Consider the following 18,324-nt stretch of genomic DNA (forward strand, 5'->3'; position numbering starts at 1 on the left):
GTCTCTGTTTGCCTTTCTCATGATATCCTGCGTTATCCTCCCGACCTGCGTGTCGCAGGATGTCAAGTGTGCATTTCAAATGGCCAACTAACGCTGTTGTCGCGTCATCGCTTCACCGTCACTGGAATCCCGATCCCAGTTCCCCGTCGCAGATCCCCCTGGCTGTCACTCCGGCAAAAAGCAGACATTGCACTGGCCAGCAGCGTAAATTGATTCCATTGATTCGCGCTCAAATTTATAGTTACCCAGCGCCCGCGGGACTGTCACTTGACTTTCGCTTTAGCCTCATCGAGCTGGGCTTAGAGAGTACGCCGTGCGAAAATCACACTGGGAAGATTTTTCGCACACAATATTTACACTCCAGTATGGGGTGGGCTACTCCTACTGCTGCACTTGAAGTGACTACAGTAGGCAGCAGTAACAGTGCATATCTGAGGTCCAATAAGAATATGTATAGATTAGATAGTTTCCCTTTTAATCGGCAGTGCACGGGTTTTGAGCTTCATTCAGGTGTCCCAGTGGGGTTTTCGCGAACACAAGTAGACGCGATACACACGGCGGATGTGCGATATTCATCGCCGCTTGATGGCAATATTTGTGCTGACGAAAAGAGTTGCAAGCGCACGGAGCGTGATTAACGAAAATGTGCATTAAGTGTGCATGAATGCTCTGATTAATAGAGCAAGGACTCGCCTCGGACCGCATTAAAGCTGCCGCCGAGCAAATTTGCAATCACTTAAAGCAAAACGCAAATGAGGCAGCATGAGTGCACAATAAATACGAGAAGTGACAATGCAGCGCCGATAATCGATGTGGTCCAGTCTCTGTGCTTTCTGCCATCCGGTGGCCCGGGGAGATTTGGCACGCCTCGAACTCATTTAAATTCGCAGTGAACAGTGAACAGTGAGCAGTGAACAGTGCAAGTTGGCCTGTTGGCCTGCTTTTTATCACAAATGCGAGTAAGCACGATGCAGTAGGGACGTAGTGCAAATAAATAAATGCGAGACCGAACTCCCACATCTGTTTCCTCAGCGGCAGATGTGACACTTTTCACATAACTGCAAATGGGCGAAATGCGGGACCTCAATGCCAGATGGACATCTTCATTCGGAATTGCCTGCTCCGAGGAGGATGGGCTTCCAAGGGCCCAGGACATCGCGCACTGGACATGGACAATTTACAATGGACGGGGGACATGAAGACTTATTAAGAAAAGTGTTGCAGCCTCATGAATAAACAGTGCAATGAGATGTGATGCGATACGATGCCTTCGAGCGGACTGAAAGCCAGTTGCCAGTTGCCAGTTGTCAGTTGGCAATTCCTTGAGTGCCGTTCACAATGCATTGCAATGGGTCGAAAAGGAAGTTCGCCTTAATGTGTTATATATATATGATACATATATGATAAAAGTAAGAAATGAAAGGGCTCGGCGCGAACTGCAGCAGCTGGCTACATGTGGATGACGTCAGTCCTGAAGAATTGTTACATATACCTATATGGTCTTGGGGACATTTTGCAATATTCAACTCTTGCATAGAGCCCTCTTTTTTCGACAGTGTATGCAAGCCCCTTTTGCATTCCTTAACACGAAAAGGTAAGCCTTGCAAACTCCTTCTAGCCCAATTTCGCACTCGGGCCTGGGAAAAAAGGGTTCATTAAATTAACATTTAACATTTTAGATTTTCGGGCCGAGCTAAAAACTTCGACCGGAGCTGCCTCGTTTATGCAAAGTGTCGCCTTATTGAATTTGCGCTGGACAACTTTTGTCATCGCCGGACAAGTGCTCCAAATGAGTGTGGAAAAGTTTGGCCAAATTCCGGGACTTCGGGACTCGGGGACTTCAGGACTACAGACTCCAGGACTCCAGGACCCCGAGAATGCAGGACTCCTCCGAGCCGGACTGGTCAATGATCTCTAAGCACCGGGGAGCATCACACACGACACAGAACTGGATTTGGAGTAGGAGTTGCTATTATATATGTACATATATCTGGGCGGGAGATACTTGGACACGCGCACGCCTTCGTGTAATAAACTTCAAAAAATAATTTCGGCAACGTCTACAACGACAACTGAAACTTGACACTTTGCAAAGAAAGTTTCTGTGGCCTGAGTGTTGTGAGGAAACTGGGGGAAAAGCGGATGGGGCAAGGGGCGGGGTGCGGGGAAAGTGTGTGGCATGGGCAGTGACAGCTTAATTTAATTTGCGCACAAATTTCCAAACTTGTGAGTTATCGAAATTTTCACATAGTTGTAATGAATTATGCAGCAGCACTTCAAGCCAAGGATGACTGTTGCAAACTTTCTATATACTCGTATAGCATGGCATACGTTTATAATTTAATTTGCTGATACTCGTATAGAAATCCGGAATTCGACTGCTTAAAAATCCAATTACTGGTGACAGTGGTCTCGCATGCCAATGCCAATCATCATAAAGCAGTTTTGGGCCCATTCCCAAGTTCCCAAGTGCCCATGCCCATACCCATACCCATGCCCATCAAATCAGATCGAATTAAGCCGTGGAGAGACGGATAGCAACTCGAGGGAGTTCGCCGCTGCCAGTTCGCACGATTCGGAAAGACAACAAGAAAACTTTTAATCCATATTAAATGAACTTTTCTGCACAATTTTCATCAAATTTATTTTGTATTTATTTACACTTTTGTTTGGTTTTTCATTCGTCGCCTCTCGCACACTGCAGCAAGAGCACCGAGGACGAAACTTTTGTCATAAAATTTGTTTTTATGTGCCCTGCTTGCGGGGAGGACTTCTTTATATGTATGCCAACTAAACCAGAGCCAGCAAATGCCTCACGTTCTTCATTATTTCCATCGAATAGCTCCGAAATTGTTTGGCTTTTTATTAGTTTTCGCTCCAGTTTGGGGAGTATTAAGGGATTGTTTTTCCATTTCCCCGGAAAGCTCAAAATTTAATAACTCGTCTCGCTTTGACTATCCACTTGCTTTGGCAACTATTTGTGCACTAATTTAATTTTAATGATTTCTGTGCTCGGGCCACAAAACAAACAAATTACGGCAAACTACTTTGGGAACAAACTTTCGGCTTAATTCGGCGAATGCAAAAACGAACAACAAATTCGCGTCCTCGTAAAAATGCAACAAACTAAAGTCGTTGAACTTGTGCGCAATGGCCAACAAGTTGCAGTTCTCCTTAAAGTTGCAACTGCTCCTCTTGCAGTTGCAGTTGCAGTTGCCAAAGTCTAAGTTAAAGTTAATTGTATGAAACTTAAGTGGACACTTAACGCAATTTCCGGCTGAAAGTAAGTCAGAAAGAAACAAACAACTTTTTGCCCCAAGATTTTGTTGCAATGTTTCGCGAGGCAGCACTTGCCCATATTGCACATACGCAGATATATGTATGTACATAGAGACACAAATGTATTTGTAAGCCTCCTGGTCAGTTAAGGCCCAATAAATTTGCATCTCTTGCAGAAACATTTTGCACTTGAAGCGTTAAATAAAATAAATAGCTCCAGCCAGTCCAAATGCTTAAATGCTTTGGGCCCTGAATACGAGAATATCCGTAATATGCAACACCGACAATGCCAAAACACCCAGATATATGTTATGTGTGTATATCTGTATGTGGACAAACACATGTTACAAGCAGCTGCAGTGTCCAGTTGTTTATGGCTGCGGCTTTGATAGCAGCGGGGTTGCGAAAGGGGAAGGGGAACAGGAAGGGGAAGGGGCGGGAAAGTGACCGGGTCATAGGTCCATTGACAAGGTTTTGTTTGGCCTGCCTTGGCTTTTGTTTTATGGCCTATGCGCCTGCCGGGCAATAAATTTATAGAATATTTAATATGCATATTTGCAAATAAATGATTTATGCCTGCTAGGTGTGTGAGTTGGCTTAAGTGCGTCTACATATGTTTGCCAGTCCCACACTTGCTGCCCATGTTGTTGCCCATGGAATCCGGCTTCTGTTTCGATTTAGTTGCAAATTTGGTGACTGCACTGGGGAAAATACAGCAGTAGAATGGAATGGATAAAATATAGAAAGTTCGCCAATTGGAATGGATAAAATATAGAAAGTTCGCCAATTCGTACGAGCATTTGTTATAACAAAAACAGCATCAAAATAGTGAAGCCATTCTTGAGTGAAGCTACTCTTGATTACAGGATAGGTCTTGGACTATAGAAATATGAGTGTTATATCCCTTGCTCAACCGAAAGAGCTTCTGAACTCCAGGCGGCCATCAGCCACATATTGCTAGGACATTCGCGAGTCCTGAATCCAGTCAGTCCCATCTCCGAGGCACAAGTAGATGCACAAGCAAGTTGTACAAAGTTTACACAAAGTAATTTGTATGCACTGCAATTGAAATTCTTTTGTACTACAAAATGAATTCTTTTTGTTTGCGTTTTGGCCCCAACTGCGAGAAATGGTGAGGGGGCGACCGAGAAAATCGCGCAGCACAAAAACCTCGGCAAACTAGTTGAAAAATTTGCTTTTGAGCAGAACTTCAAACTAATGAAGTGGAAGTCGACTAGCCAACTGCGTCTGGGCCTTGCATCCGTCCGACTGCCGGCTACTGAAACTAAAACGAATACAAATTAAATAAAATAGAATTTCTGCTTTTGCCATTTTGCTAATTTGCATGCAAATTTTTTTGGTTGGGCACGAGCTTGTATCTTTCCACTTCCACACGGGGAATGCATCTCAGATTGATTTGCTTTTGACACCACACCGCCGCTCCTTTCCCTTCCCCTTTCCTCTTCCCAGCCCCCGAAAAACAGGAATTTGATTTCACAAAGGGGAAAATCAATTGTTGTGGGACTGCACGTACTCGTTTTTCTTCGATTGACTCACTTAGTTTCCTTAATCTGGTTCAATAAGTCTCTGGTCGGGTCGGACCGCCTTCAATTTGTATAATTAAAATGCAAATTGCTGTATGGCCATCAAGCTGGCCATTCGGGGGAATGAGGAGCAAATTAAATTTATGAAAATCATCGTCGAGAGGTTTCGGCAGTCCTGTGGCCACAGCTCATTAAAGTTCGGAGTGTCCTGGCGGTCAGACAAAATTTTCGTCGCCTTTGACATTTGCCCTTGTCGTAAAATTATGAATCTAGAGCAGATTATCTCTATTCAAATTGTATCACAGCTATATTGTTAACCAACTATCGTTACAAAATATTTAAAATTGTTGTATTAACGTTACAAACCATTCTTATTACGGTGAAGAATTTAATCTTATTTTACAAATACAGCTTCCTTACAGTTGATTAGATTAAAAACGCTGCGTTTGTGTTGTTAATTTAAAAGATAAAATATTAAGATAAAATATTAAGTTAGCTCCAAGTTCTCCAATTCTCTCCACCACTGTGCACCTTGTGGCAGGGCCACGTTAGTCGCGTGTTTTTATTTAATTTAGCATATTATGCTCCCCTTCATGTCGGTTGGGTACTTCGGGGGCGGCTTATGCTGCTGCCACGCCCCCTTGCCCTTTTGGCGACGACAAAGTGTACTTCGCTAATTTTTGGCGTGGCTCAGCCGAAAGCTTTTAACATAATTAGTTTCAACTTTTCTGACCACGTTTCGTTTTCGTTTTTGTCCGTTGGCCTGGTTAGTGTTGCGTTGCACACTCAATTGTTGTGATATGTTTTCCGGCGGGGTGATCCGGCTTCGGTGATTAAACAGCGGCCATTTCCATAAACTAGCAACAGTTTCAATTAAAGAGAGAGCCGCACTCGCCACCGGAAGAGGAAGTCGATGCTCCGCTCACAGAATTCGCAAACAGCCGCCGGGGATAATCGTCAAATAACACATTAGTTATCGAGGGCAAACAAAGTCCGGCTTTTTGTCGGCTTTTCGAGTATATGGGTTTCGATCCAACTACGCTGGTTTTGCAAGCGTGCTGTTTTTAATGCCAGATAGCCTCGTAAATTCAGTTTTTAAATTAAATGGCAAGCAAATATCAAAGGGTTAATATCGGTGTTTGCAAGGGTCGCTGGTACACTAAAGAAACGTTGCTTGGTTTTATAATTAAGTCAAATGTAATAAAAAGGTATACCAGTCGATTGTAAAAATTACATTTTCTCAAATTAATAATGTGCTGTTAAGGCTATTAGCTATTGAAATAGTTTTAGAACTAATTGACATAGGCCTTTCTAGATTTTCCCAGTGTAGCTCTACTGAACTTATTTGTGTGCGAGGGCCGAGGTCTTTATCGGTTTTCAATCCTTTTCCCGGGGTTCCGGACACATAAAGATTTTATTAGTTGGCACGTGTTAACACGAACGGGTGTCCATGGATTTCGGACTAAGTCTGGGTATTGAACTGATTTAGATCCTGCCCCGAACAGGGCTCGTAGTGAATTAATAAAGTTAGACACATGAGGAGTCGGTTTTCCAGGACGAGTTGTCGACTTTGTCTGCCAAGCGAAGCGCTGGAGACGCCACAAGCCAAGTGACAAGACAGCTGCGAGACTTGTCAGCCCAGCCGAGGAATGCAATCTTGGCAGATATTAATACTCGGCAATAAACACTTTGACTTGGTTTTGCGCACTTGCCTCACCTTCGACCTGCCACGCCTTGCTTTCCCAGCCGAAACTTTGCTGTGGGCGAATATGCTAATAAAGTCGAGCTGATGCGGTTTCATTTCGGTTTCCATGGCTGCTTCAAATGAGCAAACAAATGCAAATCTGCAACTTGCAACTTGCAACCTGCAGCTTGCAACCGAGCGGCATTTGCATAGGCAAATGAAAAGTGCAGTGTAGCAAATTTAAGACTCGCATGCGGCCTTTAATATTTTCCTTAACCACTTTCCACTCTTCGTTTTTTTCGGGGGCGGCAACAAATGCCACAAGCACTTAGCCTTAGCCCTGCCTGGAAAGGATGAACCTGAGGATGGAAAAATGCGGAAAAGAGAGGGCGTTCAGAAGCAGAACTACGAAACAGGTGGACAGGGGGACAGGGAGACAGGGAGACAGGGGGCAGCAGGACTGGTGGACCGACAGGCAGCTTCACTCAAGTTGACAAGCGCCCGGCATCTGAGCTTCCCAGCATCCTTCTGCCCTGCTTTCAGCATCTTCTCCTCCGCTCTGCCGCATCCACCTGCACATCCACCTGCTCCTCCACATCCACCTCCACATCCAAGTCCACTTTCACATCCACATCCACCTGCAGCAGCACGGCATCGTTTGCCCTGATAGTTGCTCGTTGACTAAGTGACCTTTGTGAGCGCTAGAATGCACCAACCTGGTCCAACTTTGCCTCGCTCACCTGCCTGCGACTGGCAGGTGGAAAGTGAAAGGCGGGTTGGGGGCAGGCACCGCACACTCAGCTTTTCACTGGGGGAAAATGGCAGTGACAACACGAAGGCGAACGTATACTGCATCATGCTATACGGCAAATGAGAAGACGTGCATCGATCCCATCAGACATTTTCCCAGGAAACCCTATCAGAAGCCAAGGCCTCGTATTTCAAATTATGAGTATTTCTTTTAATTTAAACAAAAACTTGATTGCACCGGGAATGAACGCTTGGAAGGCCATCAAAAGATTGAACAAGGTTGCAGATAAATCAGCATTTAAGCTTGAAAATGTGAATCCATTTGATATCAAAACACTTTTATTTATACAAAAGGAGTCTAAAGAATAAGGTAGACATAGTATACTTATTAGATTTTGTAAAGGTTTTTAGAACTTAAGTATGGTTATGATTTAAAAATTGACAGACTGTTTCATGGCTTAAAGTGCCCTTTTCTCTCAGTGTACGGCTGGCTTGGCCTAGCAAAACATAGTGGCATACTGCCTGAGATTCTCTTCGCTGGAGATCTCGTGTCGCCTGTCACCTTTAAATAATGTCCCACGACGCCTTTCAACACAAATCGCATGTGAAAAGTGCTTCACACATGAAGTGTTTTTGGAATTTTTACTACGTTTTTTGGATTATGATCGCATGCCCGTGGAAACCACTACACTGCCGCCCAACATCGCAAAAAGCCGTCTCACATCCTCAGCGTTTTCGGCCTGTGTTTCGCTGTGTGCCGTGTTGTTGTGCGGCGAGTTATGGACTTTATTGCGCTGACAGTGGATTCTGTGGCTGCTCTGCTCTGGAGTCCTTTGTCCTTGGTCACCGCTGCACCGGGCAGGCGTGAAATTTGGAATTACACTTCTCGCCGAGATAATTTTGTGTGGCTCAGGCGGGGAGTTGGGATTTGGATTTGGAAAACAATGCAATTTTGTAGCATTCAGTGAGGTAGTTGGTTCAATGAGTAGGCTAATTGTATTGCTCTCGACCGCATCGTTTCAATTGAACTCAAATAAGTTAAAGCAGAACTGTCAGCCAGCTTAACTAGTCGGATTCGAAAGCCTTTCATTCCCACTGGTCACAGACCCCGGAATCCTCGAGGAATTCGATTAACAAGTAATAATTTATCTTGGCCCACTGCCTTTGTGCTGGCATTTCGATTTGCATGTCCCTTTGAGATTTTAGTTGCTATTTTTCTCATTTTCATTTTCATTTTCGTTTTCATTTTCATTTTCCCAGCTGCCAGCAATCCCGTCATCAGCTGCAGCTCAAGTGCCATTCATAAATATTTGTGCCATGGAAAGTGGAGAAAATGTATAGGATGGGGACAGATACTATGTGAGGGACGGAGGATAGAGGAGGAGATAGAGGCATCAGCCGCAAGTATCTGTGGGAGTGACATGTGTCTGGGGAACAACAAGCTGACATTTTGTAATAAATATTTGATGACTTTGATATGCAAAATCAGAAGCCGCTCAAAAATTGGTTTAGCTTTAACTGATCTGGGATTTCTGTGCACACCCAGACCCGAAAACTTCCAGCGCTTTCTTTTGGCCACTGATTTTCCTTTTTTTTTGTTTGCATTCAGCAGTTCGCACTTCATAGCAATTCATTTGCCCGAAAATGCAAGGGAGGAGCTGTGCACGCAATGTCCTTGCTAATCCCATGCCAACATTCGCGTCTCTGATTTTCAGCCCCAATATACATATACACATATTTTTGGCTGTTTTGGCAACGGTTCGCCATGTTGTGTCCTTAGTTTTATGGCTGCCGCAGCGAGGAACTAGAGACTTAATTCCACTGCATGCATTGTTGCGCTTTAGCACCTCGCCAAATGTTTCTGTTAATTTGTTTCCAGTCGCCACACATGGCGTATACGTAATTCCACTGCAAGACACCTTTTGGAGGGCTTTTTGAGAGCGCTAGTACTGCGCAAAGGTATTCTGTTGGGTGGCTACCAGAGTCGCAGAATATCCTTTGACTGCTTTGAGCACATCCTACTTTTTTCGCTGCTTTTCAAGCCACCTTTCTTTCTGCTCTGAACTTTGCCTTGCGCCTTCTGCCTTTTACTGTCAAAAATGTACCAGACAGCTTTAAGGTCCTCTAAACTTAATCCAAAAATATTGGCACTAAAACTATTAAGATATTAAAGAACTTCAATAAATAATAACTCTCTTTGATGAAAGTCGCTTATACCCAAATTGATTTTAAACTCAAACTCCGCCTCGCCATATGAGGTACAAATTGGCGATTTAAATTTCATCGTGGCGGTTAGCATTATCACTTCCCGCGGCTATTGGCTAACGTTGCCATTATTGGAGGCTATTGGCACTCAATTTAAGGCCAAGGAAGCGGATAGCGGGCCGTTGTCTGTGGCGGTTCATTGGCATTTGATATCGGGTACTGAGATAGATTATTGGTGTATCGGATGCAGATAAAGCACGACGCGGGTTAAACATGGATATTAAGTTGTGTTGAATCAGCTGCAGCGTGAAATACAGCACACCTCATAATTCAAATGGATCCTGGTGGGTGAAAGCTCTTATTGCTGGATAAATGCGATTTGTCCGATTCGTGCTTTGCATTTCAATGCGGTATCGTGCCAGGACTTATTCGTTAACCACGCCCCCAAAGACCTGGCTCATTTGCCGCCCCTTAATGTGCATTGATTTGCATGAAAAGCGGAACTCGTTATACGCACATTTTGCGCCATTTTCCGCGATGGCCACGTATTCAAGGAAGTCTTCTCCTTTGCTTTGCTGCCAGCACTTTCATTATCGAAATACTCTTAAATTATTGAATATTTGCATAATGCGATAAGGAAGCTCTGCAATGCTATACAAAATAAAGGAAATCCAACTTCTGTTAAACTCAATAAAAGAGCTTTTTCATAATGCTGCGATCTATGAAAGGAATACATTATACTGCTTGTGCAGCTTTGAGTTTTAGAAATCCTCGGCATAAGTCGGACATAATCATGTTAAGCTGGTAAAAGTGAATTAAAACATCTATGCACGTATATCTGACAAATAGGATTTACGAAAATCTTATTTAATTGCCCGCTTTAAGAAGTAGGCCACATTCGGACACCGAGCAGCTGGCACTTAATGAATGTGGCACACACGGCGTATGCGTAATAATTGCGTCAACAGTTTATTAAACGCTCGTATTTACACGCTCCCCGGCCTGCGAGTGATGAGCGATTTATCTGCAAGTCACGTTTGGGGTACTTAATAAATGGGCCGGGCAAATGTGTGAAACAGCATAAATACTGCTCTTTACATAAATTACCCCAGGGGTTCTATTGTTTGCTGGCTGGCCCTGGCTCGTTTTAAGCCCTTAACAGTTAACTGGTATCCGGTTCGCATAAAATCCTCTCGACGGCAGCAGGTGGAACGCTGATCGGCTTGAATTGTTATTATACCAAGCTTAATATTCCTACGATAATAAAGCTAAAAACTAAGGCAAACAAATCGATTGGAATCTTTGCAGGCGATAAAATGGTTGTTTACTTTGGACCTGTTTACTCGGGCGGGCCTCTTTATCACGCAGGACGAAACAAGTTGATTTACTTTTCATATTTCAATTCGGCCGGCCTTGGCCCCGACATTCGATGTCTCAATGTCCCCGGAAGATGTATGAATAACCATTTAATTTTATTTGACTTTTGTTGGCGTCCAACCACGGCTTAAGTGGCCGCCGCCCAGCCACTTATTTATGGCCCAAATGAGCACTTGGCCTGCAGTAATTGTTGGCCGCGTCTGCGATTGCTGCTGGCCTCTCATCTAAGCGCAATTTATGCTCCATTATAATTTCCCGGCGATTCCACCTAAGTAAAAATAACATGAAATATGGCAGAGTGGCGCTGAAAAATGAAGGAAACGGGGCAAAACCAAAGAGGCAAAAAGGCAATGCAAAAGTGAGGTAAAAATACGGAGGAAGCAGGAACTATGTAATATTGCGCATACGCCAGGCTGGCTGTTGCCTGCGATTCGTTTGCCCTGGCGGCGTGTCGTTAATTTAAAATTATGTTTACGATGCCCGACCCCGTTGTTGATAATAAAATAAATGACTTTAATGCCGCCCACCCTCCGTATAAATCACATTTTTATTGAAATTGCCGTTCTTGCATTTAACATAGAGCGAGTGCGAGTGCGAGAGCGAGTGGTAAGGGTGCTGTCAGGAGCTCTGGACAAATGAAGTTTTTTTAATTGAATGCAGTGGCAGTTGGAATTGCAGCTGCTGTCAATTTGACTGCGAATGGTCGTGTATCTGTCCCCCATCTCTCAATCAGCCCTCTTTTTGCTCCTTTTTGTTTTGGACAATCCCCGCGAATCGGAATGCATATTTAAGTGGCTTTTAAAAGCCCTCAGAAAGCGTCTCAGCTTGCAGTGACCCCGTAATTGATTGTCACACGCCGCAGCAATTAAAATGTCAGTCGGTTCAGTTCGCGAATTCCTTGCATTCGATCCTTTTTTATTCTGTTTATTTTGCGGGTGAATGGGTGTCGCTTTGCAGCGAGTTTCGGCGAGTTTTGGCGAGTTTCGGGTTAAATTGAAAATTAACTGTGCATATTTCATGCCAAAACAATTTGCGTTTATTTGGAGGGCCAGCAAAAAGAAGAAGCTCGGTCGCGCACACACAAATTCCAGCTTTCGACTCTAAATGTCGCTTAGCGTTTCTGACCGCAGATGACTGGATCGGGATGGCTGAAGGGTGGCCCAAAGGGTGCAAAGGGGCACCGAGGCTGCCCTGATGGTCACTTGAAACAAGTGGCCAACAACAAGGCCAACTGCCAACTGGCAACTGGCAATGGCAAAGCAAATGCTATTACCATTTAAATTTCTCTAGCTAACCAGGCGCAAAAAAGGACACTCGACTGTACGTTAGAAGCCACCTTTTAGACGCAATCATGTACCATCGGTCACTACGGCGGTTTAGTTCCAGCATTTCGATGGGTTCTGGCCGAGATTAAGGGTTATTTTAGTCGTGCAAATATTTTAAAAAGCACAAATAGGTCTTAGGCTGCTTATCAGAGCCCCGGTATTTGGCATTACGTTTAAAGGATGTTACAGTGTTCCAGTCTTATTAAGCAAATATCTATAGCCCTAGCTAAATCTACTTACAGAAGTTTTATTAAGCGAACTATAATTTTATTTCAATGTTTTGTGAGCATACAAATAAGTCCAGAGAACGTATCCAGCAGACATGAGTGATATCAACTTGCTAACCCAGTCCGACCGGCTAAAACGCTTCGCATTATGCCAGTTAAACGAACGTTGTCAGTGGCGGCAGTTCGCCGCTCAACTCGCTTATTTTTGTTTCTGTTGGAATTGTTCAAAAGTTAGTTTTAAGTAGCATTGGACAAAGCGCGGTCAGGGCTTAAAGGCCGGCGAGGGGGAGGGGGTGGTTTGGGCCAGGGATTTGGAGCTTTGGCTTTTGGGAGCTGGAACGTTGTTATTTTTGCAACTGCTGCGCTGCGCTGCCCGCTCATTTACTTTGTGCCTTTGTGTGTGGACTGGCATGTAAATTGAATTCAAAGTGGGTATTATTGCATTTGTGTCCTTTTTCAGTCGCTTTGTATTTCAGTTTTGCTTTGTTTGCCGCCTGCCAAACGGCAAATGGCGGCTTAACCCATTAAATACCGATCTGAAAGCCATCTTAAATGGAGTCCTAAGATGGTACGTTTATAAAAAGGGAACGATTAAGATTAAAATGAACTGTTTTACTATTACTATGTTTTCCGAGCTAGTTAGGTAGCTATTTATAATGAACTTGGAACTTTTTCTATATCTGTTTGTCTATCACTGAGTACTTTAAGAAACCGTTGAACAACAGAGTGGCCCACTAACAAGTACCATAATATACTCCATTTTCCTAATTTGTGCAACTGCAGTCTGTTTGAGGGGTTAAACCAACCCGTTCACGCTCGGCGACCCGCGCAGCTGGAGAAACATGAAGATGAAAGCCGGACAAGTTGTTGCTGCTCCGGCGGATAGTTGGCAGTCTCCAGCTTCAAGCTTCCAGTTTCCAGTTGCCAGTTGCCAGCTCCTCCGACTGCCTGCCGCAAAGTGTTGGATCATTCATCAAAGCCAGGACCTCGCACTGGCGAATGCCATCAAACATAATAATCAAACATCAGCTACATAACAAACGACCAGGGCGACCCGAAATGCGGCGGTTGCTTCTTTGGCCGTCGTCTCTTGCCTTTTCCTGCCTTTTGCTATTGCCAGCTGCCTTTTGGAGGCAGCGAGTCAACTGAGGGCTACACTGAGAAATAGTTATAGTGAGCTCTCTTACATGGAATATACCAAATATGCATTTATAGATAATGTAGCATTCGCAAATATGACGATAAAGCTGAAAGCTAAAAGTAGGAACATTTTAAAAAATATTTTAGTGTAATTCTTCAAGCGCTGCCATATTTCTCGGCAGGACCTTTGACCTGCCACCCCCACCACCACTTACCACCTACCGCCCCCACCAACGAGCAGAGCCAAGAAAATGTTTTCACTCAAAAGCAAATGCAATAAAAAAGGCAATTTATCAGCATAAAATATTATATGGCATGCCATTGAGTCGGTTCATTTTTTTAAGCCCCGAAACTCAGCTCCTTTTACACTCCTAAATGTGAACCATTTACGCCTTTCGCCCGAGAGTGCCTGATTTTAAATTTAAGCCAACGAATGGCATTGCATGTATGTGGTTATTCTTTCTTTGGCTTCGAGACGAGAATGGTGCGGATGCCGTCGAGTGGCTGGCAATTGTGGCTGTCACTCAAATTAGCGCCATTTACAAAGGCATTTGCATGCTTTTAGGCATGCCACGCACCACCAAAACCACCAAGTGAATTCTTATTGCTGATGTGCCCCAGTCTGCCGTTTGGGTGGGGCATGCAACTTCTCGTTGACATCATTTGCCAGTCAGTGGTTCACGCATAAAAAGCTGCTCACTCGTTAGGCCCACTTGTTCGGATTGTTCGTACTCGGCTCCTCTGTTATGTTCCGCACTGTACTGCTTTGTGCTGCTGCCTTTGCGAAAGTCAAGGGTTATCATTATGCGTCCTAAGTGCGCCTGCAACTTAAATTCTGACCCACAACAACGGGGCACCAGCTGTAGTTTCTCTAGTTTCTGTCATTTTCCAAGCAGTTGCAGCCAAATTGTGCCAACGCCAACGCCCAGGGGAAAATGCCCAGGGGGCAGGCAGAGGGCACCGAGGACCAGGCACCAGGCACAAGGAACCAGGCACAAGGCACATCCATGGCTACCACATCCATAGCTACAGCCAAGTCAAGATGCCAAGGCCGAAACATAGCGACCCACACACAAAGCCCGGTGACAACACAATGTTGTTGGGTGCAGGCATTGAGATAAGATCATACCACAAAACAGGACACTTTTGGCTTGGCCCATGGCCAAAAAACCAAAAAGCAGGCAGTAGCCACCGCTGACAAGTTGGGCAAAGGACTTCCAGAAGCCGAAAGGAAAAAAATGCCAGAAACGAGGGCGAGCCATCTGCTTAAGGTCCATTCCGAACTGCCGGCTTACATAATCAATTAGCTATTCAATTTGGGCCAAAACTTCGGTATCCAAATGCTGCTGATAATTCGAGCTGCTGAAGTCGAGGCTTCCTTGTCATTGCAACTTTTGCGTGTGTCCGAGATCGTGTAGTAAACTTTTCAGCATCAACACACATTCAAAACTCACTCATGACTGCGGCCTTCGAGGGGCGGGGAAAAATTTCCTAGAGCCCCAAGAATTCGTACATATTTTTTGGGTCCTTTTTATTCCTTGGCCGCTTGTGGCGGGTTCGTTTCTTTGAAAAAGTAGCTAATTTAATAAGAAATTCTTGGAAAACTACACGAAAAAGGCTTAAGTTCTACATGAGTAAAGTTATAGAAAAGTTTAAGTTGCCAAATCTAATTTGCTCAGAAATGCTGCCAAACAACAACACAAATAGCAACTAGAGTTGGGTCGAGTGTGTAAGCCTGGCCAGAAGAAGCAGCATTTTCCAGGATTTACTTTGCCTTTTGCCGCCAGCGGACTTTGCGGCTCTCAGCAAGGCAAAGCTGAATATAGATGCACTCGGAGAAATTGCACCAAGTTATTTCCCTTTCCTGATTTAAGCAGTACACGTTAAAATGTGAAGAATGAGTAAGATCAACTCAAGACGCACAGAAAGATATGGAAATCAAATATATTTGGTTGTATACATTTTTTAAATCAGAAAAGGAGAATACGTTCTTTCAGTGCATTTAGGGAAAGGTGTTAGGGGTGTCCGGTAAGTGGCCGTGCATTCTGTATATGTGGAATTCTATTAAAACAAATAATGGAAGAAAGTTAGCTAACGGGTGGGAGTATGTTTTTGCCAGTCCATGACCTGACCTAACATAATCAAGTTTTTAACGAATCGAAACTCGCAACAACTCATCATAAGTTTAAGCAAACTTAATTCAAAGTGAAAAGGGCCCTTTAAGTCATTCCCAGCTTAGGGGGAAATCACCTCCACATCCTCCACGTTGCGATAATGCGAGAAAATCCTTTGGCAGACGCTCGCCACTTTCCTCACTTCCGATGCGCTGTCATGTCACACCAAGTCGTGATTTATTTGCGCGGGAATGTCAATAAATTTAATACGCGAATATAATATATTTTACAGGCAATCAATCACACGGTCTTAAGTGTCCCACACTCAAACAGAAGCACGAACTCAAACTCGGAAAGAAGTACACACAGCTAAGCTTTTATAATCGCGGCGCTTTAAGAAATGACATTCAATAAATATCACGAGATTCTTGCGGCACTTTAACTAAATTCTCTCTAATTAATTATTTATACCCTTTACTCGTAGCGTGAAAGGATACACTAGATCCGTTGAAGAGTATGTCATATGTATGTACATACCAACGCTGTGCCCAAAACTAAGACGCCCACTCTCTATAAATATGTATCGATTTTTTCATCCATCTCTTTCAAAAAGGCGACTGTTACAATGCAAATGACCTTTACCACATGTTTGACTTTTTAATATTCACGCATGGCTTTTAATTAAAAGCAATTTGAATCGGTAGGAATACGGTATACGAGTATAGCCCTGGCAAGTAGCTGTTCTATTCTGGAAACCGAAATGCACGTTTGGGTTTTGGCGCTCTGTGGCCTTATATGCCAACTACTCATAATGGAAGCTCAAGGCTCTTTATTTAGTATTACTAAGAACTGCATCGAAGGAGAAGTTTTGACCCTTCACAAGCACTGTCGCAAGTTAAGTAATACTTTATAGTTTATTTGGTCTTTTCGTTTGTTTTAATTTGATTTCCTTTTAATTTAACAGGTGGCATAAGATGTTTGTTATTCCCGGCTGTTCATAAATTGATAAAATTGTTGGCAACGGAATTCAAAACACCCGTTGTGATAAGTTAATCTCCTCAAATATAAATAAATAAGAAACCATTTCATTATCAGGATCGTCAACCCCTCCTTACTTTTCGATTTATTGGGTGGTGCTATTCATCCCAATGAAAACTTCAACATCTTGTTCTTCGAGCCAGATGCAATCCCTACTATAAGCATATAGAGTGGCCACGTAAGTTAAGCCCAAATATAATTCTAAATTGAATTGTTAATTGCCACGGGTACGGGGTGCGTGAGCTTGGTCCCGCCCACAAACAGCTAAAAACTGGCACGCCCATAGTTTTAAAATTGTTTTACTCTTTTTTCATTTTAATATTTTTCTTTCCGATTTCTAAGCAAATTATCAAAATTTCTTTCTGGGACTGCCACTGCATCTAGCTTTATTACACCAAAGCAGTGGACTCTCTAACCAAACGCCAAATTGCATTCGCAATTCAGGTCGATTCCCTGAAACTGCGATTCAAAACTGCCACCGCTTCATTTGAAAACCAAACGCAAGTGCGCGGCTATGATGAAAAGATGAAAAGTGCATCCAAGAGGTGGATGTGTGTTTGCATACGAGTGGCAAATTCAATTTGGCCAACTCCCTGGAAAGCCGCAGGCCAACTCTCAAGCTCAAGGCCCACTCAATGAGTTTCAACTAATTGCCAGGTGAGGAGAGGCGAAATAAATCAGAATGAAAATATTTCCATTTCGAGGTTGCTGCTGCTGCTGCTGCCACTGCTGCTGGGATCTTTCTCGCCTGAAAGCAGCGCAACACATTTCCACACAGCCCCATCCCAGTAGCCGGACTTTTCCGAGGAAAACAATGCAATTTTTACTGTTTTAGCGAGAATTCCATTTCTCTACGGGCATTTGAAAGGGGTGGCATGGTGTTTCGGCGCCGGGGACGGCCAATCCGCCGGACAGCCGGTTGAACATAATGAAGTCCAGTCCCCGGATCTCTGTTCTCACTGCCACTCTCTGTTCTAGTCAGTTCGGTTCGTTTGGGTTCGGCAACATGGCAACGTTGAATGGAAACGGACGGATTCGGCCCGGGTTTATCGAATTAGGAAGCACCCTTTTAGGTCGGTGGCTCCAAAGGCGCCTGAAAAGTGTTAGATCATTAAATCTCATAAAAGCAGGATAAATAAGTAATACGATTTTTGAGATGATAAAATGGTTTGAGCTTTGAGATAATGTTTTTTTTTAAATAAATCAGCTTGAAATATTTTAGATCTGCAATATGTGAGCGATTAATTTAATTCAAATTAATTTTTATGTAGTTTCTTGAATGCTAATTTTATATATGGGATACCTTGACAGCTTTTTTTAAAGCTTTGAATCTTCCGTAAAGTGATAGTACTCGCGACGAGGGTGCTTAAAAGCGAAAAGAGAACTGCACAAAATCAAGTCAAAAGCGCGAGCGTGCGAAAAAAATTCGCGAAATTGAGTTTGAAAATAAATTAAATTATCGCGCCGTTGCATGTAAGTAGTTCGGAATGGCGGGACACCACCAGCACCGCCAGCACCACCGGGCTTGCCGTTGTCCAAATGAATCAATTTCAACTTAAGCGCCAATTTAAAAGGCCAGCCAGCCAACTTTCGACACGCAAATCTAGCCGTCTGTTCCGACTTTGGACCCCCAATCCCCAC

At 43.8% G+C, this 18,324-nt stretch overlaps 1 long non-coding RNA gene across 2 annotated transcripts; it reads left to right on the top strand.

Annotated features, from left to right (window-relative positions):
* Nucleotides 1–16,389: 16,389 nt before the first annotated feature.
* On the top strand, nt 16,390–17,808 carry LOC122621148. Of its 2 annotated transcripts, none has more exons than XR_006326196.1 (3): nt 16,390–16,544; nt 16,610–17,340; nt 17,388–17,808. It is a non-coding gene; the product is annotated as an uncharacterized LOC122621148 (long non-coding RNA). The 2 variants fall into 2 exon arrangements; XR_006326195.1 differs by having other exon boundaries at nt 16,610–16,861; nt 17,068–17,808.
* The last annotated feature ends 516 nt before the right edge of the window (nt 17,809–18,324 follow it).

The sequence above is a fragment of the Drosophila teissieri genome, chromosome 3R (assembly GCF_016746235.2).
Source record: "Drosophila teissieri strain GT53w chromosome 3R, Prin_Dtei_1.1, whole genome shotgun sequence".
NCBI lineage: Eukaryota > Metazoa > Arthropoda > Insecta > Diptera > Drosophilidae > Drosophila > Drosophila teissieri.